The sequence below is a fragment of the Pinus tabuliformis genome, chromosome J (genome assembly GCF_031772625.1).
Source record: "Pinus tabuliformis cultivar Carrire ecotype Pingquan chromosome J, CPIR1, whole genome shotgun sequence".
In the NCBI taxonomy this organism is placed as follows: Eukaryota; Viridiplantae; Streptophyta; class Pinopsida; order Pinales; family Pinaceae; genus Pinus; species Pinus tabuliformis.
The window spans coordinates 501,753,105-501,775,619 of record NC_142295.1 but is presented as its reverse complement, the minus strand read 5'-3'; positions in this window follow the sequence as shown (position 1 = coordinate 501,775,619).

Below are 22,515 nucleotides of genomic sequence, written 5' to 3'. Positions count from 1 at the left end.
TTTAGTAAAAAGAAAATCAACAACAACTTTTTCTATAGCAAAAGAAACAACTTTAGCTTCTACCCATTTCGTAACAAAATCTGTACAAACCAAGATATGTTTTTTTACTTAATGGTGTTGGATTTATTGGCCCTATAAAATCAATATACCATTTTTCAAATGGCTCAATCATAACTTGGGGGCATAGAGGCATTTCATTGGTTTGATTAGGTTGGCCCATTCGCTGACAGCTATCACAACGCTTGACATATTGTTTGGCATCCTTGAACAAGGAAGGCCAAAAGTAACCAGCACGCAATACTTTATATGCAGTCCTCTTATCAGTGAAGTGGCCTCCACAATGTTCATCATGAGCAAATTTCAATATGTCAAACACTTCCTCCTCTCTTACACACCTACGAATAATCAGATCTGGACCAGTGTAAAAGAGATTTCCTTGAATCCAGGAATATGCAGCACTTTTCTGAACAATACTCCTCTTTTCACGAGTGGACAAGTGGGGTAGTGTTTTCCCAGTAACCAAGTAATTAGCAATGTCAGCAAACCACGGGGAATCTGTTGACATAGAAAAAAGATGTTCATCCGGAAAATAATCATTAACAGGAGTTACTTCACCAGGATTATCTAATCTAAAATGAAAATTTGCTACAACATTAGATTTTCCTGGTCTATCAACAATAGTAATATTAAATTCCCACAACAATAATAACCACCTAGTCACTCTACCGCTAGTTAATGGTTTATTCATCAAATATTTAATCGTGGAATGATTAGTATGTACAAATACTTCATATCCTGTAATACAGTTCCTAAACTTATTAATTGCAAAATTACAGCTAAAAACTCTTTCTCTGTAACTGTATAATTTAATTCAGCGGAAGACAAATTCTTACTAATATAATAAATAGCATAGGATTGTTTATTTTCCTCTTATCCTAAAGCTATGCCAATAGCCAAATCTAAAGCATCAGAGGAAATATTAAAAGGTAGAGACCAGTTAGGACCTTTTAAAACTGGTGCATGTACTAACTTTTCCTTCAATGATTCAAAAGACTGTTGGCAAGCTGTGGTCCAAGAAAATTCACTATCCTTAGCTAGAAGTCGAAAAAGAGGAGCAGCTATCTTAGAAAATTTTTCAATGAATCTCCTATAGTAACCAACATGTCCTAAAAAACCTCTTACTTCCCTTTGAGTTTTTGGTGCAGGAAGATGCAGAATGATTTCGATCTTTGCTGGATCAACCTAGATACCTTTACCAGAAATCAAATGGCCAAGTACCATTCCCACTTTGCACATTAATCTACATTTCTTGTCACTCAAGGAGAGATGGGCTTCCTGACAGTGAAGATGTACTTTTTCTAGATTTTTGAGAGCTTCCTGAAAAGAATCACCAAATAGAGAAAAGTCATCCATATAAATTTCTACAGATTCTAGATCAGAAAAATGGCTAGGACTGCCCTTTGAAAGGTAGACGGGGCATTACATAAACCAGAGGGAAGCACTCTATAAGCAAATGTACCCCATGGACATGTAAAATTAGTTTTAACCTGATCTTTAGGTGCAATCTGTATCTGGTTATAACCACTGAAGCCATCCAAAAAGGAAAAATATTTCTTTCTTGCAAGGGTATCAAGTACCTGGTCAATGAAAGGGAGAGGGAAGTAATATTTGAGAGTGGCTTTGTTTAATTCTCGATAATCAATACAAATACGCAATCTTCCATCTTTCTTAGGTACTAGCACTAATGGAGAGACCCACTGGCTATCAGAAATAGGATAGATAAAACCAGCATCCAAGAGTTTTTGTACTTCTTCTTTCACAATATCTCTTAGAGCTGGATTCATTTGCCTTTGGGGTTGTTAGACAGGTCAGGCTCCTTCCTGAATATAGATATGATGTGTACAAGTTTCAGGGGGGGTACCTTTCATATCTTCATAGCCCCATGCAAATGCACTAAGATGGTTTTGCAACAAATTCATAAGCTACTCTCGCTGAGATGAGTCCAAATCTAAACTAATATACAAGGATTTACCGGGGCTAATCTCAACAAGAGTAGTATCAGGCTCAGGAGTACTCAAGGGGGTGGTCAAATGCAGTGGTACAGAAGAATGAGAATCATGGTTATCTTGAAAATCTAGGCTGAAAATCTGGCTCAATAGCTCAAAATTAGGCATAGTGTCTAGATTATTCAGGAAATCTTGAATCTCATCTTCTTGTGAAGACCCAGTATGTTGATGGATAAAGGAAATGGGTTGAGTCTCCTCATCACTGCTCTGATCTAACCATAAAGTATCTCAAAGGTCCTGAATGGATCTGGTAGGGGGGTATAAGGTAACTTTCTTCCTAGAATCTCCATGCGAAATATACATATCACCAGAAAGACATCCAATATATGCATTGGCTGTAGCAAGCCATGGTCAACCCAAGATCAAGGGATGTCCTCCTACTGGGTTCTTTGGCTGAAGCACGATGAAATCAGTAGGATATTCTAAAGAATCTAATGAGATGATCACATCATCCAATACTCCTTTTGGCTTAATTTTAGATCGATCTGCTAATTCATGCACAGTGGGAGCTGGGTGAAGATGAGATAACTGAAGTTGATCCATGGTTTGCTTAGTCATGACATTAATGGCTGCCCCCAGGTTTATAAGAACATTAGAGACAAGGACATTACCAATCTAAACTGAGACAACAGGGTTTCCGGGATCAATATATTTTTCCATAGACACACATCCCGTCATCAACTCTGCTGCCCTACCAACAAATTGAATGGTTTGGGGTTCCAATCTCTTCTCCCTAGGCTTCTTGAGATAGAGTTTCCTAATGATATTGGTACAAATAGGGATCTCTTTGATGGCTTGGAGCAAAGGTATCCTAATGAAAATATTTTGAAGCTCCGATGCTAAGCTAGTCTTAGAAATAGGCTCACTTCTTTCCATTACTAGCTTCTCTGGGAAGGGAGGGTAGTTGGAAGAAGATGGCAAGGATTTAGAGGGTAAGGGCTATTAAGAGTTTCCTCTTCTTCTTTCTCTTTAAAAATCACTCGAGGAACTTGCTTATGGTTTTCCGTTGTTACAGTCCTTCCCGATCTTAGTTGAATATCATGAACCCCAACTGGAATAGACTTGTACTCGAATAAAGGTGGGTTTGTTACATAGATCATTTGAACTGCTTTATTATTGTTAGGATTGGGCATAGGTTGAGCAGGCAACTAAGGAGGTTGAAAAGGTGGAGGTAGAGGTAATGGTGGAGTAGACTGACTCAAAGGTTGAGGCATTGAATAAGGTGTATGTGTAGATGGATATGACTGCATGGGTGGCTAGTAGGAATATGAAGAATGAGTTGCTGCTCTCCAACCTTGTTGCCATGGTTGAGAAGGTTTCCCATGCTGATATTGGTTTCCATACTGTCACTGCTAATTAGTGTTAGGATAAGAATATGCATGTGATTTATAACCAAAATAGTGTGGAGAAAATTCAGGAGCCATAACTTCACCTACCTGAGGCCAATTTCTTTTTTCTCCCATAGCATACAAGTATTCTGCTTCAGGCTATCCCCTTGTAAATACAGATTTAAGTCCTGGTATAGAGGGACATTTTTCTATGATATGGTCTTCTGCACAAATAGCACACTTTTTAGTTTCTTTCAAATTAAGAGGACATTATTTAGGAGGATGCTTGTCTCTACATTTAGGACAAAAAATACTTAATGACTCTTGTTCCTTCAAGAGTTTTTGCTGAAATTTTAAAGAGTCCAATTGTTTAGTAACATCATTCATTATGTCAATTTTCATGTTTTCCATTTTATTTTCTATTCCAATAATCATAGCATCAGTAGATTTGATTTTTCTATTTCTATTTCGAGTTCCTCCTCCGAATCTATACTGATTTCGTGAAAATTTCTTGCATAATTCACAAATTTGTTCAAAAGTTTGCTGAGAAATATCACCTTGTCCTAACAGATTTAAATTATTTCTAGCATTATCAGTAAGTCCTCTTAAGAACAAGGTTCTAATAGTACTGGAATCAAGCTTAAGTTTTGACCTTTGTAAAATATACATAAATCTTTCTAGGTAATCTTCAAGAGTTTCATCATCATCCTGTATGATTGTAAAAATCTCATCCTGCATGTCCAGAGTTTTGCAATATTCTTGATATTTAGACAAAAACACTCTCTTCATCTGATCCACAGAAGGAGACCCAAAATGAGAATTGTTTCAGAATTCTTTCGGCCCTTAGTGGGATTTGAAGCCCTACCTTTTCTAGGCATTCATTTCAAAAAAAGAAAGAAAAATAACAAACAACTTCTAATAAAGAATGCTGTCAGAAATCAATCAACACCAGTAAAATTCCTTCAAAGAAGTTTTCCTGCAAAAAAATAAAGGAAAAATTACCTCTATTGTATAATTAGAAAATTCTTACCAAATCAAATCGCCTCCCCAGCAAAGATGCCAAAATGTTGGGTGTAGGAATTACACTTAAGAAAACTCCTCAACACTTAAATTGTCAACCTGGGGGATTCGTAAACTTAGAGATAAAGCACATGCAATGCCAAAGATGGTATGAATATTCCTAATGTCAATCCCTACTTTCTTTAAAGGAAAGATTGCATAATCAAACTAAAGAGAGAAAAAGGCAACTTGAACCATCAAAATAATCTAAGACTGGAACAAGGAAAAATGCATTTGCAAAAGAGATTTAGAAATAAAGGGGAAATCACTTTAGCTAACTATTGATTAACTACTGAGTGTGTGTTTTCTTTAGTAGAGACACTTTAGCAGTCTCAACAGATGGGCCCTTCAAACCTACTTATATAGAGATTTCCTTCTTGCACTAATCTATCTTGCACTAATGCAGTCTGCTTGCACTAGTGTAGGAACAGAGATTTATGCAGAGGGTATAAATGGTGTCTGTACTAAAAGTGTTTTACTTCATGCAAGGGCTTGAACTTTCTCAGGTTCAGAGCACTCAGATCTCGTGGCAAGAAACTAGTTCTTGCACCAGATTAGAGCTTCTTACACTTAGCATTTAATTCTTGAAATAAGTGCTTAGTTACTACAAGTGTTATTATACTGTGAAATCAAATTGCACACATAAAAATGAATGTTTCTGATTTTAACAGAGTGCAGAAATAGAGAAACAATCTATATAATTTATCCTATCATGAAGTATTAATGAAAGCAAGAAAACTGCTGGAAGTAAACTAAAAAGGCTTGCTGCATCACACCAACATGCACTGGTGTAGGTTCATTTCTCGTGCTTGGACTAGGCAGGGAAATCCAAATCAAACAGAACTGCAGAAAGTGAATAGTACACCAACGTGCACTGGTGCAGGGTTATTTCTCCTGCTTGGACTAGGCGAGGGAAACCAAATCAAACAAAACTGTAGAAAATGAATAGCACACCAACGTGCACTGGTGCAGGGTTATTTCTCCTGCTTGGACCAGGCAGGAAAACCAATCCGAAATCAGGTGCAGGAAATGAATAGCACACCAACGTGCACTGGTGCAGGGTTATTTTTCCTGCTTGAACCAGGCGAGAAAACCAATCCAAAATCAGATGCAGGAAAAGGAAATTTAACTACTTCACGCTGCGGATCCACTTTCATTCAAACAGGAATACATATGTTGTAAATTAAATCACACTTAGTAGTATAAGAATAAATTACAAGAACAAAAAATAGGGTAAACGTGTTGGGTTGGCTGGGCCCTAGCCAACCAGCGTGTTTCCCTTTCAAATAGAAACATTGCTCAATACTTTATCAATTCATCAGCTTTCAAACATAGAAATACGATTTATGAAACATAAGGCAGAGCTCCCTTTCTTATTAATTCATAAAGGCAAATACATGCGTGAATACATAGTCCAGCCCAGATTTGGGTGATAACAAAAATACAAGCCTATTACCGCCTCCCTGGTAATATCTCTGTTCTATACAAACTCTATCAAAAAAACTATCTCGTCCTATTTAGATTCCTCGTTATATAGATCTTTGGCCGAAGGCCAAAGCGATCATTTAACCAATTACATAACCAATATGCAAAATTTAGCTTTTGGCCTTCAAAATTAGGGAGTTTAACAAAACTAGTTCTAACCAATCTCTAGTTGTTTGTTCCTCATAAATCCGATCTCAGCTACCTTTGATTGACCCTACTATCATGGCTGAAGCTTGGCTGCCTTTAGATATATCCTGTTGTTGTGGCTGAAGCGGCATAAAACGAGGCAGTGATCAAGGAGGTTCAGATCTACTGCAAAGATTCAATGTGCTGGCACTGGTGCAAGATCCGATCCTGCACTAGGATTAGCCGTCACGGTAAGCACTTGATTACTAAACAAACATTGAAGATATCGATAAGTTACAAGAGTGATTATAAGAAAGAAATCATGTAATAAATAATTAATTAATTCTAAATTAAGTTAAAAAGATGAAATATAAAGTTCATGTGAAATATGTCATCGTTCTTGGACTAGTTCAAGATGAGGGTGTATAAGAGAGGTAAAACAATGATAAATGGTTATAGTTTAGGAAGGGAAAAATGGTCAAAAGAGAGAAAATTAGGGGGCTAATAGATATACCCTATCACTTGGACAATTGGTAAAAGTTTATACCTGTACAAGTCAAATCAAGTGATAAATCCAGTCTCTAGTCCTTAGACAGATTGAAATGGCCACCATAAGGTTCTTATCTACTGAAAAGTCAACAACTGGAGCCTAATTTGAAAGTGTGTTCTCTGCTATACAGGTAAAGCTGCAACATTTTTTATAATATAAAATATAACCATTAGTGTGAAAAAAAATGTATGTCTCTGATGAACTTCAAAATTTCAATTCTACTTTCTTGCAACCTAGCTTTTGATCAGCAAATTTCTCAGACATATTTCAGATTTGTAAAGAGAAAGCATAGCCTAGAAAATTTAGTGCTTAATTAACAACCACGAGAACTGTACAGCTACAGAAAACAACAAACATACTTGATCATCGAGAATTGAATTCTAAATGGCATCACATTTGTTCACAGCTCTCTCTAGAGCACTTGCATCTTCTCACTGCATGAGATGAACGTGCAATATCAATGTTGCAAAGACCATCTCAAGTTCAGGATACTTCATTTCACTGGCATGCTATTGTCCAGTCTCTAAAGCACGTATTGCACCTTGAAAATCCCCTTCAGTTGTCAAAGAATTTACAATCTATAAGTTGAAGTTGCAAGACCATAATTTTGCAGACTCCACTTCTCCAGCAGAGCTGGCTAACTCCAAGAATTTTTTTTAATGTTTTCTTCTATGGGGAATAGTCTCAACAAGATGATAGCCATACTAAGAAAACTATATGCTCAACACTTGAGTTCAAAAAATGAGGGTGTTTGTTTTAGTAATAGTTGTGCGCACTCGAGATGAATTTTCGCGTGTGTTACGCTATCCGTGTGACTCAATAAGAGTGTTGCGATGCGGAGGCGAGTTTTGACCTTGATTATTGGCAGAAAAGAGACCTGACTTTGACAAATAGCTTCCAGACATTTAATCGTAGCTCCTATGTTCCCACTCTCCTCTTGTTTCTCCACCAAATCCCATAAACCTTCAGCTACTGCCTCCATGATTCATATGACCCTTGTTTTCATTGTCTTTTAGCTAGTTGCAACCAGAATTCATCCTGCAATGTGATAATTGGAGCAGATAATTTTATGTCTTATTGCATTTAAGCACTGAGCTTAAAACCCAACCAAAATACAAAAAGGAATGAAACATGTACAATGTCCAGGGTTAGGAGTGTGAACAAACATGTTGCGACCGAGTGGCACTGGGGTTTATAGCGAAACGAATTGCTCGAGGTTTTATTTCAAAGGGGATTTTGAAAACCCATATAAATGTAGTTGATGACTCGAACCTTGAACCTATGAACGATGAACCTCAGTGCACGATGTACTTGGTATATTTACAGAAACTGTGTGCTTCAAATCATTGTCACTTAGCGTTTCTCAGCAAGAAGCTCAAGAATTCAAAAATAAGTTTGATGACAAACACAAGGCAGAATGAACAGTTGCACCCTCCATTTTTGTCATCAGAGATTGTTTTGGCAGCATTTGATATGACTCCACAAGTTTAATCCTCCTTTCCGTGTTACACATGGATCTGTGCATATATTCCTCAATCTGCATACACAAAGCTTCTAATCTATCCATATGTTTGCAGACATATTCAAACATAATTTCTTCACTGGGCTTCTCCTTCATGCCCTCATCTACTTGATTATTTTGCAATTCTTTAGGTCTGCATTGCTCATAAGATTCTTCCATGTATAGCCATCCATTCTGTCTGGAAACTTTTCAGCAATCTCGGTCATTTTTGCTGTATATGAAGTTTCACGTCTTGATTCATTCCTCTTATTCCTTCTACCAAATATATTGTTTGTAGTTTCTCTAGGAGGTGGTGTACTTTGCATGGTAGTCTTGAAATTATTTATTTATTTTTAATATTTTTTCCAACTTCATCCAGATGAGAATGTGGGCTAGAAACAAAAGGTGGAAGTCTCTCCTAATGCATTAATGGCTCAGGTGAAACATTTTGTCCTGGGATTGTGCCAGCAGATAAATTCTCTCCCATGGAATTTTCCATATCTTCCATTGCTGGTGGATAATTGGATACATAAGATGTTGGGTTGGAAGGCTCCTATTTGGGCCTGCTCATATCTCTCTCAAAATTGTGGGACTTAAAAGATGAGCCATGTTGTCTTTGACTCAATCCACCCCTTGACATATGGATCCTACCTGGAATAATCATTGCCAGTAAAGAACCCCAAATGGACTATCATGAAGATTAGAGCTGCTAAGATTAATAGATTCAGTACCAGCTGTAATAGCTGAAGCTAGTAAGCCATAAACACAAATTTGATCAATCTCAACAGAAGACTTATCTTGCACTGATAGCAGTCGAATAGTTAGGGACACACAAGGCTTGGCATCTACTAACTTAACAGTTGCCTCATAAAATTTCTTCTATACAAAATTGCTTCTGGACAATGTTATTGAACTCTTATCTGTTCTAACTTTTGTGTCCACATTTGTTTCTACTAAATGTTTATTAGATACCCTAAAGTTGCCAATTTCTCTTTTGTAACATTCTGATCAAAAGGTGCATCCTCAGTAGTTAAGAGTTTATGTTTTTCTAGGTCTAGAGAATCCTGGTTTGAAATTTTCGTAGCTTCATTTTTTATTGACTCTTCTGATTCCTGGATCGTTTTATTGCAAAAGGATTGAAGCTGAGATATTCCTCTAGGTTCACCCAGAGAATTCATTTCAAATGAGCCTGAAAGTTTAACTTCAATCCATCTATCTTCATCACTATAATGAGACTCAACTTTTGTGTTTTCCTCTGAAGCCTTAATGCTATCCTCCTCGAGCAAGCTTTGGAGTGTTTGGCCCTTACCTCCATCAAGAATATCTGATGAATTTAGATCATTAGTCGACTCTATATCATATTTCTCCACCTTCAAAAATTGTTGGGTTGCATTTTCAATTGTAAACTCAGCTCACTCTCAAGAGACTTATGAATGGAATCATCCCTGTTGAATGAAGAACTATCATCCTTACTAATGCTTCCTCTGACAGAGTCAGCATCATTTTGCATGGTAAGCTCACCACGGGCTGTGGAGAGATATTCATTGTCAACAGAAAGCTTTGGCTTATTGTAAAATTCAAACACTCGGGAAGTACTCTGGATGTACACACTGTGAACATTGCATAGTTTCTCTTCAAACTTGTGGGTGATTTCCCATTGAATCATGAGAGGGAATTGTTTAATGTTTTACATGAAAATATCCATAACCAACCTTCTCTCCATTATACATGTCCCTTACATGGCATTTCCCTTGTAAATCCATAGGTGTAAATTAGTGTGTTCCCTTGTAAATCCATAGGTGTAAATTAGTGTGCTTCACCCAAGGGGAGTCAGACTAATCATTTGTTGGCAAACAGATTAGTTGTTGACTTAAATATCAAGTTTTTCTCTTTGGCCTAAGAACTCACATGATATCCATGACATTTTAAAAAATGTGGTACTATGGGGTTGTATGGAAAAAAAAAACTATGAAGAGCCAATAATTAGATATGAGAATGTACTGTAACTTATTCTAGAGACAGAACTCGTAGACTTTTGTTTTTTTTTATATTTTTTTTTTAAACTATTACGAGATTCCTTTCTTTGTGATATGAGTGTCCATGATACTTTTCACCCCTCACGATACTATCTACATACAAGTATGGGGAAATCAGATCTTCGAAGGCACAATTCTAATAGGAAACCAAACTCTACAGACTCCAATATAGACATGGGTTCATTTCTCCATGATAATTTGAATTGAGAGTTGAGACGCATCCCAAAGGGAGACTCAGAAACTAAAATGGATGAGGTAGGAGTTACATTATAAAGATGGATGGATCACTTCATCTGAGTAATGCATTTAGTTATAAGAACTTTTAATTAAAAAAAAATTAGTATAGAAAAGAATACATTAATAGAGCTTATTTTGATTCAATCTCTAGGATTGGATGTTAAGCTTGAACTCATAAGGTAATACATTGCATGTTCGTGTCAGTTTACAAAGTAAACTTGCTAGTTTTCTTCATAGTTGTATTGGTTCTAAAAATGTAATATGAGAAACCTTTTGTACTGGAATGTTTAGATCATAATTTTTGGTCCCTATATTTATAGCTCATTATTATGTTTTAAAAATTTCTTTTTTGCAAAGTCAATTTTGTCAGACATTTTCTTGTTTTTCTTTTTTCATATTCAGACTTAGTTGTTTTTTTGGTATCTTTCATAGTAGTTATTGTATAGATTACATGCCTATCTTGTCTTTCTCTGCATCTTCTACAGCTGGTGTAGTGTAACAAATACCCAACCTGAAGATTCACCATGCTTTAACTAAAAACTAAAAATATGTTGACAAGAAAACAGAAATAAGAACTTTTATCTGTTTATAAATGACCAAAGATTGTCAAACTATCAAAGTAACCAAACGACTAACAACATTGGCAACTATCAATTGAGCTAGCAAAGGCAAAAGCCAAAGCCCCATTTTGAGAATATTAACTTGTTGGATATAATAACTTTGATATCTCTATGCCTCACTAAAGGTGGGGCCTTTCTATTGTGCAGAAACAATCACAACATATACGAAAAATGTAGTTGTATACACATTTCCAGAAAGAAATAATCAATGTGGTTTGAAAATGCAAAATGTGAAGTAATAATTTTATGAACGTTCATTTTATTTAAATTACATTTGACTTATTCGATAGGTTTCATTGATGTGGGAGAATAATTAATTATCTAAAACTAAACAACTTCCCATTTTGTATATTCAATACATCTATTTCCATCTTGTATTTTCAATACATTTATTTCCTATAGAATTCGTTAAGTGGAGAAAGACCATTAATACTATATGTATATATATATATATAGTAAAAGGTATAATCTTATCATGAATCTTTGATAAATGAATTTATGGGGATTTTAAGCCACAATTTTTTTTGATGGCATTTTGAAGTTTTATAAATTATGAAATAGGATGCGGATTGGTAACTATATTGAAAAGCCTTATAGAATTTAGGGATTTTTTTTTTTGTATTAAGTTCATGCATTTTTATATTAGTGACAAGTCACACTTGATGAAGGATTTATATATGAAAAGATGTAAATCTTTTTGAATGGAATTCATCTCCCTAGCCTTTTGGCATCATGTTATTACATTAGTTGCTTATTAGTCTAATGCTTTTTATTTTCTTTTTCACAATATTGAATAAAGAGTTATTCCTTTTTAAACCAAGGTTGAGTGCTAGATGGTGTTTGTTAACCCTAACCAAGCATGTTGCTTATGGAGTATTGATATTTTTTTTTGCATATCTTGTTACCAAATTCACTTATATAAGTGACTACCAATTAACTTCTTCTTTATACTAAGCTTGCAATTGTAGGATTATTTGATGGAGCTTAATTTTTTTATTGAGGAAGTAATGGTTTGTGCTTAAATTCTCCTTGATACTTCCCTCATGACATTGTTGATGACCTCTGGTGAGTGTTGAGGTGTCTTAAGGAAAGTTTCTTATGCACATGTACCTAGTGTCGTTGTCCTCGAAATCACATAACCATGGGGGTTTGTTACTATGATTTATTATTGATATCCCATGTTAGATAATGCACATTATGTCCTTGATTGGCATCATCATTTCTTGATTGGAGGCTTGCATCTAGCACATATGGTGTTTGAAATGTTATGGAGGGCCTTGCATAACATTGCTCAAACATTTGATTTGCCCTTAGCACATTTATGATGAGGGATATCCATCAACTAAGAGCTTCCTTAAGTATTGTTGGTTAATTATTGCTCCTTGACATAGTGAATTAGTTTTTGGGCATGTTTTCATGTGTTCATAGGGTTTCACTTGGATTATTGTTTCATGATTTTGATTGATGAACCTTGAAGTAGTACACCCACTCTTTGTTGCATAATTGATGTTCCTTTTGGTGGATGTCTTGATGGCATGTAAAAGTGGTTGTGGTTTATTAGAAGAATGCCAATGGATATTTATAGTTTGGCTACGATATTGCATGTTGTGAGTAGCTATTTTCTTGATAGAGGAAATCACTCCCCTTATTTGGCATCCTTTCATGCATTTGGAGGCATTCAAACCTTGCTTGGGTGGTCTTTTACATTGACACCCATGGTTTTGGTCACTTGGTATGTTATTTTCACATTGTATCATATAGTTTCTCTAGGTTTGGGAAGATCCTTTATTACTACATTAGAGAATGACCTAGCCTCATTACACAATCTCTTAGGATGAACTATTTATCATATTCTTTGGAGAAGAGGTGTTGGTACATGTGCATTTAACTACTTTGGCACATTGATGGAGGACACAAAGACTATATCTCGCAATTACCCCTCACTTTTGACTATTTATGATGTCCACCTGACTTAGATAGATACCTATGCCAAGGCCCTATTACAGTTCCATGTTATTTAATTATGAACGCTATGTACTATTGATGCATTTAGTTGGATAAGTAAAACTACTTATGTAAATCATTAAATGGATTAGGTATTGATAATTGGAATGTTTGATGTATGACCTAATGCATGACTTACTTGGTTATGATTTATCTAGTGCATGACTTATCAAAGTTATTGTTGTTTCATGTATGTCTTAAGTGGATATGATTTATCTAATGTAAGATTTATTACTAGTATGAACTACAAAATTGATATGTGGATACTAGACTTAATAATATGATGTTTAAGATCATGTATCTATATCTATTTTATATATATGCATGGATGAGAACTAACCCATAGATTGGAAAAAACTATATGATAACCAAGATATACTCTTCCATTGGGGAAGGTCAAGACATCTCATGGGGAAAGGTATAATGTACATTGTTCTATTACATTTTGTATCTACTGGATATGCACTCTTATGACATGGGTAAAATGTGAATGGCAGGTGACAAGACTACTTGATTGGATTATTCGATGAAAAGTATCAAACCAGTGTTGTAGTGTGGTCCATATTAGGGTGCTGACCCTAGTTGTGAGGAGTGGTGGAGGTATTTCCCACCATGTAACCTCCAAACTTCGAATTGTGGGAGGGCAGTGGTGGATACACTCCCCTAGATGTGTGATGATGATTGCCAATTTCCTGCTAGGGAAGTTAGGTCGATATAGTTGATGCTTCTGCCATATTGGTTTTATCAGTGGTTAGATTGGTATAGCCGATGCCACTGTATATAGAAGTAGAGGATGGATAGGGTGGGAACAGAAGTAGGTCAAGAAGGATAGGAGGATATAGATCAGTTGGAGACTCTTGATGGAACGCGATGTAATTGTCTGACTTATCAAATTTTACTACTATAACTCTCTCTCTATTTTGTTATGCCTTATTGCCAAACTGCTTCGAACTCCTTGTATCTTTCACACTCTAACTTCGGGACAAAGTTTTCTGAAGGAGGAGTGTATGTAATGCCTACTTAATCTTATCATGAAAATTTTACTAGAGTTTAAATCACCTTAAAATATTGACTTATAATTATCAAGAAATATTGGTACATACCTACATTGGTGAAACTGTAAATTTAGTACTGATATAAATTTTGTTATTATTCCCAATGTACCTCCCCGAATTTTTAAATTTTGAGAAGACTTAGTCCTCTCCAATTTATTACCAGATTATATATATCCATACCTCAATCCAAAAATGTCCTCTCATATTTACTTGGGAGAAGACATGGTCCTCTCCAATTAATTACCAATTTATATATTCATCTCTCATCCCCAAAATATTTACTTGGGAGAAGACATGGTCCTCTCCAATTAATTACTCAATTTTATATTCATATCACATCCCCAAATGTCCTCTCATGTTTACCTGGGAGAAGAGAAGTCAAACGTAAGGATGAGGGAGAAGTTATGACATTAATGAGAGGTGGTTGAGGTGGAGGAGAGAAGGGAGCATAAAAGGGGAAGGATGAGGGGAGGAGGGGGGATCCTTGGTCTTGCTTTTGTTTTGGTTTGGTGGTGGTTTTTGAGGAATTTTTTTGGAGAAGGGAGAAGGGAGAGGAGAGAAGGAGAGTATTGTTTATCTTGGACACACACTACATCTGGTTGGACTTGGGCTTAGAGGGATAGGGAACCCGTGGAGGTTTCGTGGGCTAGGAAATACTTCCTAGTTGGCTGGGAGGTAAATCCAGTGGTAGTCAAGAGGAGCATCTCAGCAGGATCAGGAGCTCATGGGCATATGAACTAGGCCATCGGTACATGTATTCCTCTATTCATAGATATCTCATGTAAGTGATTGAAATGAAATGCTCACTATTTAATTATAGGAAATAAAATTTAAATGATAATTTTTTTTTTAAGGTTGCAAATAAATTATTGCCCATTTATTGTATTGAAATTAGAGAATTTAGTTCTGGTAGAGGACCCTAGGATGGAGCCTTACACAATCTTTATGTTGTTCATCTGTGATTTTCAAATTAGCCTACTAGATCAGGCATTTTAGCCTCTTATCAAAATCCCACAAGGATTCATTTACCATTTGTTGTATCTCCTTAAACTCTGTAATAGACTGCGCTTGAGACTTAGGCTTCTTAAACTCACTGTTCAATGCTTGCTGAGTCTCTACCAATGTCACGCCAGGTTTGTCTTGACAGTATTTGATATACCAAGTCAGCACCCTATCCTACAGTGTTGTGACTAGCTGTGCTTTCTTTATATTATCATCAGTGATCTATTGTGTTGTCCACACAACATTTGCAACAAACCAAAATTGCTCGGGGTCTTCACTCCCTACCCCTTTAAAGATCGGCATCTTCATTGTATTTTCCATGTTGAATGGTGGAGGTGGAGGTGGAGGTGGATTGGATGGATGAGGTATCTGCAGGATACCTTGACTTACCAACTGCAACGCACTTCACGGTGTACTCAAAATAGTTCCTTCATCATCGCTTGAAGAGGATTCCAATAGCGGACTATATTCAGAGCCTGATTCTGCATTCCTTCGCGTAGTCCCAAACATCAAGGTAATGGCATAACCCATTTTTCACACAAGAGAATCTTAATCCAAGTTTTCAAAGATTTTAAATACTTACCTCATAGTCCCTTAAAGAGCCCGCTCTCTGCTTTGCTATAGTTGATGGTCGTATCAATCGCGAGCTCAGTGACAAATCCTACTATGATACGATCAATCCAGTGACAAACAACCCGCATGATGCTATTTTCTAAAGCTTCCAAGTGCCTCACCAGCTCTGGATTCCACACAATACGGTTATCAAGTCTCCACGTGCCTTAACTATCTGCTAATCTAGACAACCACTCATGTAATTCACAAGGGAAGAAACATAAAACGTTTTCGGTTTCATCTTATTATAGGTATATATTCAACCATTGTTCCTTGGATAGCGGCAGATTTCTGTTCTCCTGAGCTGAAAATGTGTGTTACTTCCAATCGAGCCACTTCTCAATTTATTTCTTAGTAGGAAACCACATTCCTCATATTGATCCTGGTCCTGGCAACATAACCATTTGTTGGATTAAGGGGTCTGGACCCAGGTTCAGAGTTAGTAGCGCCAACCAAAAAAACCCTAACTGCTGGCCCTTTCAGTGACAACCAGGTAACATAGGTTGTAATTTCACCTGAGTAGTATTGGGGGATGCTAGAACCAATTTTTTGCATCCAGAGGCATTTGTGATGTGTATTCTAAAGCCCTTATGGCCTAGATCTGCCTTCGCACAGATCTACCCTTTCTAGGTAACTAATTCTAGAAGATATATCTAACAACTTCCAGATCTTCGGGAAGCTATTTAGTTGTACTTATTATGCATAAATATTATAGATATACCTGTTTCACGCAGTAAATAAGCATTGATTCACATAAAATAGATCACAAAGTGAAGATACATAACTTAAACAAAAGTAAATAACAAGGCATGAATGCATCAAAATTTCTCCCCAAACAGTGTTTATTATGAATAAGCGTTCAATTACAGACTTCTCCTCCCTGTGCACTTAGCTGCAGGGGCCCACATACTCAACTTGTAGACTTAACAAGGTCTTCGTGCACTTAGTTGTAGGATACTTCCCCTTTTGCCCAAGTACAAGAAACATACTTTTCCTACCTTAGCACCTTGTGCTTACAATGATTCTTTTCACCAAGTTACTCCTCTAGACTCGCTATGAATCATCTATGTATAACCTTTTCTTTACAATACCATGGTCTGTGGACCATGGGTGGGTCTCAAAACAACTTTATCACCTACCCAACTAAGGGACTAAATCCCCTTTGACTCTACTTAGCTTCGTGCTCCGTTTTCCACATTTCGCAGAGACTTTACCTTCGCTACAAAAATATGTTACAAAAATGACTCAAAACTCAACAAAATTGACCCCATGGACCCCATCCCAACATTCTTCATTGCCAGCAAGCTTTTAAAGTACCTTAATGAAGTCAATTGCTTCACCTCCTCCATAAGAAACCTCTCTTCTTTCACCCTTTAGTTTTATTTTCTTTTCATTGGACTATGCATCACAACCTTTTATTTTCCAAGGGGCAGAAGACAGATCTCAACTTATTGAGAGCAGAATAGGTTGTTCCTTCAGAGACATGTTTTATACCTTTGATGCTTTGTTCACTAAAATGTTTCCCCTTATCTAACTCTACATAGATAGATTAGTGAGAGCACATCATTCATAATAGGACACAGTGTAGGAATGAGAATCTTGAATAGATGTGGGCTTCATGGTTTACGTACAACTTCCCAACTAAAGGATCATATTTTCCATTGAAAAAACATCGAATCAAAAGTGATAAACCAAATCAAGGAAGAGGGTATCAAATAAGCGAAGGTTTGCACATTACTATAGCTTTCCATACACAAAATATTAGCCATGTCATCTCAAAGATCAAAACCAACTTTATTTAAAGACAAAGAAAACCAAAATAATAAAATCGAAATATGAAATATGAAAATACACAACAAAAATACAATGCATCTAATTGCATGCAACCTATCCTACCCTAACCTAAAAAAGAGGGGGTCAGGACATGTGAAGTAAAATTTCCAATGTAACCATAGAAATTGATCCCAACCTTTAGACCATAAGATATGATCATGAAGAGTAAAAGGAAAGGAGTGCAAAGAACAAGATAAATCGTCAAAACATATGAAATGACTTATGGAAATAGGAAGTGCAACCGCAACAGTGTATTACACTCGAATGCTCTACCATGCAATAGAATCCACAACAAAAAAATCACTAGGCTTGTGACCATACAAGGCTTGACGAAGCGCACGCAGGTTTGAGCCATGAGACATGGGTGTAGACTAAGAAGAGCATTCTAGTGAGTCTACAATGGGATCATGGAAACAAAATTTAGGGAAAGATAAACAAGAAATACTGAACAAGGTCAGATCGATTTCATAAGCATGGTTATTAGGTTTAGCACAATCTGGGTTGTCGTGCATGTGGGATTCTTCAATGGTTAATGAAATAGATTCATTGCTGATTACATATTTACTTGAAATGGTTTGCAATGGTGGGAGTTCAATAGTAAAATTAAATCTCCTCCCCTAGGGGTTAAATAATTTTATGTGGATAAAATAAGAATCCATCAGGAGAGATTCAACACCCATATGATGAAATTAATAATACAATAATGCAAAATAATTATAAACTTACTAAAATCACAAATATCATCATGGTGACATGAACCTAACATAACCATCAACACAGGCTGAAGTGTCCTACTCACCTGACTTAACTTTGAATACTGACAAGATTGATAACCAATATGGGAAAACAAGATTCTTTATTCAAAACATGAGATTAAACAAAAGATAAATTTTCTAGATTACTTCAGAAGTCTTCAATGATAAGAAATGCATTGTCTTGGTCAAACAGATTTATACCTGAATGAAAGTGGTCGATAATCGCCTCAAACTCCATTTGAAATTTTTTCAAGTCCAAATCTTCATGTAAGAATAAAGATTCATCCATATTACTTGAGAAATCATCACCATATAATTCAAAGAGAAGAAAACCATCAAGGGCATGATCATCCAAGGGTTCAATTTGGTTAATGGGGAAATTATTGACTAGACAAATATAAACATTAGTAGATGGTCGATTGATAAGTTTAGATGAATAACCACTGGGGGAAAGATGTGAAAGAAAAATAAATTCTTCATCAGTGAATTGATCTATCGATTTAATGATCATTTGAGGTTGAAAACATGAAACATCATATGGAGGATGAGATGTGACAAAAGGAATGTCTAGTTCTTCCTCGGGATGCTGAAATTATTTTGGATCGGGAGGACATGACGAATCATATTCAAATGATTTCCTCGACATCCAAACTAAGAAACAAAATTTCTCATCTAAGAACTACCAATCCACATCCTCGTATGGGAACTCATAGAAAATATGAAAGAATTGATCAACGAAATGTTCAAGGTATTCATTCAATTCCATTCTAAGTTGATCAAGTTCATTAAGAACATATTGATATTCGTACTTGTCAAAGATGTGATGAATTTTGTTGAAAAAATTCTTGAAATATGTAATAGAAGTAGTGGATAGAGAGTAGAACCATTTCTTTGCATGAACATCCAATGCAAGGGTAAACAATCATGCAAGAATTTATTCAAAATAAATGCAACTTGAAAAAAATAATTGAATGAATTCAATCATGTACAATCAAGGACGGTTGTCATACCCTTGCCTTTGAATTTAGGATGTGAAAAATTATGTAAAACATTCGCAGGGATTGAAATATTTAAAGCTGCAGTAAAACACCTCGGGATTATGATTTGGGATTAAGTCATTAAAGGTAAGAGATTCAAATAGACTTCACAAGCTCAACTTGTTATCTGGTCCTCCTTCTAGCGTAAAAATTGTTGATGGTATTGGATGCCACCAACATTGTAAGGGGATATCCCTGATGTGAAGTACCAATTAGACCTAACATCATTTGGTGTAGGAGTCCCATTTGTCACAAGGTCTGGCCACCATTGGAATGATTTAATTATATGCCTTGGGTACCAACCGACGCAAGAGAACACACGCTACTTTTGGGAAGAAATAACGTGATATTTGTGAGACATCCAATGTAAAGTAGACAAGGGATACTTCCACAAATAGTGAGAGAATCAATCCACCATTTAGAAATGTAATAGTACTATCCTAAATGGGGGCCTCGGGAAAGAGAAAAACTTGTAGAATACCTGCAGATTAGTCCACATAATAAACAACAATCGTTAAAGCATAAAAACACTCATTCAATAATAGCCATAGCTAATCAATGAATTAATTCATTAACTTATTATGTAAATAAATAAACATATATCATAAACATAACCATAATAGTCCAAATACATCTACAATACATGTGTGAAGAAATGTTGGCTCATTGAGCTTTTGAATAAAAGTGTAAGATCTAAAGTACATTATTACATGAATGAAACATTGTATCAAATAGTGGAACATGAAACCACAACTTGCTTCTCCAAAGAATCATCTATCTCATATGTATTACAAGAGAAGCCAAGGAAAGACCTCTAGAATCTAAAGCCTTCCAAAATCGCTTTGATTGAGTTATGAGGAGGTATTTATAGCAATTGACAATGACCTTGAGCTTCCTCATGACTTTTTGACTTTTATGACAGTTCATATTCTATACATGACTCATTACATTCTAATATGTGGATTTTCATCACATAAATTTTATTACATAAGACAATTTACAAATGTGATAGTGACCTAATAAGACAAAACTGACAATGGGACAAAGACTCATCAAATGGATAAATCATTTTCTTCCTCATGGAGTTCACTTGTTATGTAAGTGTGTCGTAAGTGTGTCATGCTATGAAATCCTTTGTGATGGCTTCGACCTAATCTGGCAAGTCCCCTTTGTAGCACATCTTCACCTCCAATGCCTCCATCAATATATTCTTGGAGCTTGACTATACATTATTCCTTAGCCATGAGAGATTCATGTGTGGTTTAACTAGTGCAAAGATATACTACAAAATAATGTCTTCGGTAACCTCCAAGCCTTCTTGTTTTGTTGCCTTCTTTATTTTTTCAATATATTCTTTGATCTCCTAGAAAATGACTTCTATGCCTATGATTTCTTCAAGAGATCGGATGGAAAGCATCCCATGTGTTTTTGTTAGAGACTCAGACCCATTATGTAGTTAATTATAAGCAGCCATAGTATTAACCGACTCTACTCCAAGATGCAAGTAGTTTTGTAGGTGGAGTCTAAATTGAACTCTATCTATTTCTGCAACAGTTTTATCCTTCTTTTCCAAAATTTACCAAGCACATGGATATTTGGTAGTCCACTCCTACATCTATTCAATTGATCTATTTTCTATCTTCAGGAGTTTCATCGCTTCCTTTGCATTCTTTTGAATGCTAATGAGAGGAGTCATGACCTATTTTATAAGTATTATCTCATCATATAGACGCACCATGGTGTCCTCCATTGGCCCCAACTCTTCTTGCATGATTGACTTCCATTCATCGGTGTTGAAGTTCTATGATGGCAACTGTTGATTCTTCGCCGCAAGATGTTCCACCTATTGCTTCATTGCAACAAGTTCTCTTCTCAACCTGGTATTCTCATTCAATTAATACTCAGATTTATCCTTTGTCATTGTAGTGAATGTAACATTTTCCACCATCACTTCTCTCATATTCCTTCTGGTATTGGCAATTATCACCTTCTATGTAGACACTAAGATTGAATTATGAGGATACTTTGAGAAATATCTATGCCTCTGTTGCATGATCCTCTTCTTTAGTTGATTGAATGTTACGTTGCATACATCCATTACTATGTCTATTTGTGGAGGTGTGATCTCGATCTCTCCAAATGGAAGATGACCACATGTGGGGGGATGTTATACTAGAGTATTTGGTTCTTCCTCCAATGGTTGGATGGTATCTTCTTCCTAAAATTGTTCCTCTTCCATCTCTTGAGTCAATTTTTATTCTTTCAATCTCCGTGTTTCTTTCTCCTCCTAGGACTACCTCTATTGTTCTTATTTTATCCTTCTCTTCTTTTCTTCTTTTGCTTGTTGCTTCTCCAAAAACTTATCATGCTGATTCTTCCTCTCCCATTCTTTTTCTTGTTTCCCCTCCTTCTCTATTTAAATGGTTCCTGAGTTTAAAGGATCAACTTTCCATTTATTAATTCTCTTACCTGTTGAGGAATACCTGATCCTTTCCCAAGGAGATACTTTGTTGCTTGAGGTGTTATCTCCTTCTCCTCCTACACTTACAAGTATTGAGCTGGTGGATCATGGATTAAAATGGTCTCCATTTCTAGATGTGTCTTCATGTTGGCATTGTATTAGTTCTTTATTTTCTCATGTTTTTCTGTGTACATTGATTAGTACCCCATATTGTGATCAATCCCTTGAAAATGTTTCCTGACAATTCACTTGGGAGCATATCGATGGTAATATTTAGTAGCAAAATCTAGGCGGTCCATCTCTAGTATCTATGTTCCTATCACCTTATGGATCTTTAACTCATATAGTCTGATCTTCAACAAAAATATAGGTGAATGGGATTTCTTCCCCTTATTAAGAATTCTTGAAAATCCCTTGTCCAACTTATTTGTAACTTCTTGCATGACCACCTTGTTGGTCACATATCGCGCATAAGATGAGGGGATATATGCAAAACAAAGAACCTGATGTATGTACCCTCGAGAGATGAAAACCAATCCATGATATCTTGAATTGACTCCTTTACTTGATCAATCATGCATGGAGGATCGATCTAAAATATCATGTGAAAGATAACTACAAAGAAGTGTTTTGCCAATTTTTCATATATGCCTCTGAAGCTTTCTTCTAATAACACTTTGTAGTGGACGTAAACTGGGAACTTCTCCTTAGGGGTAGAATTTTGGTGCCTAGTTCACCCATAAAGATG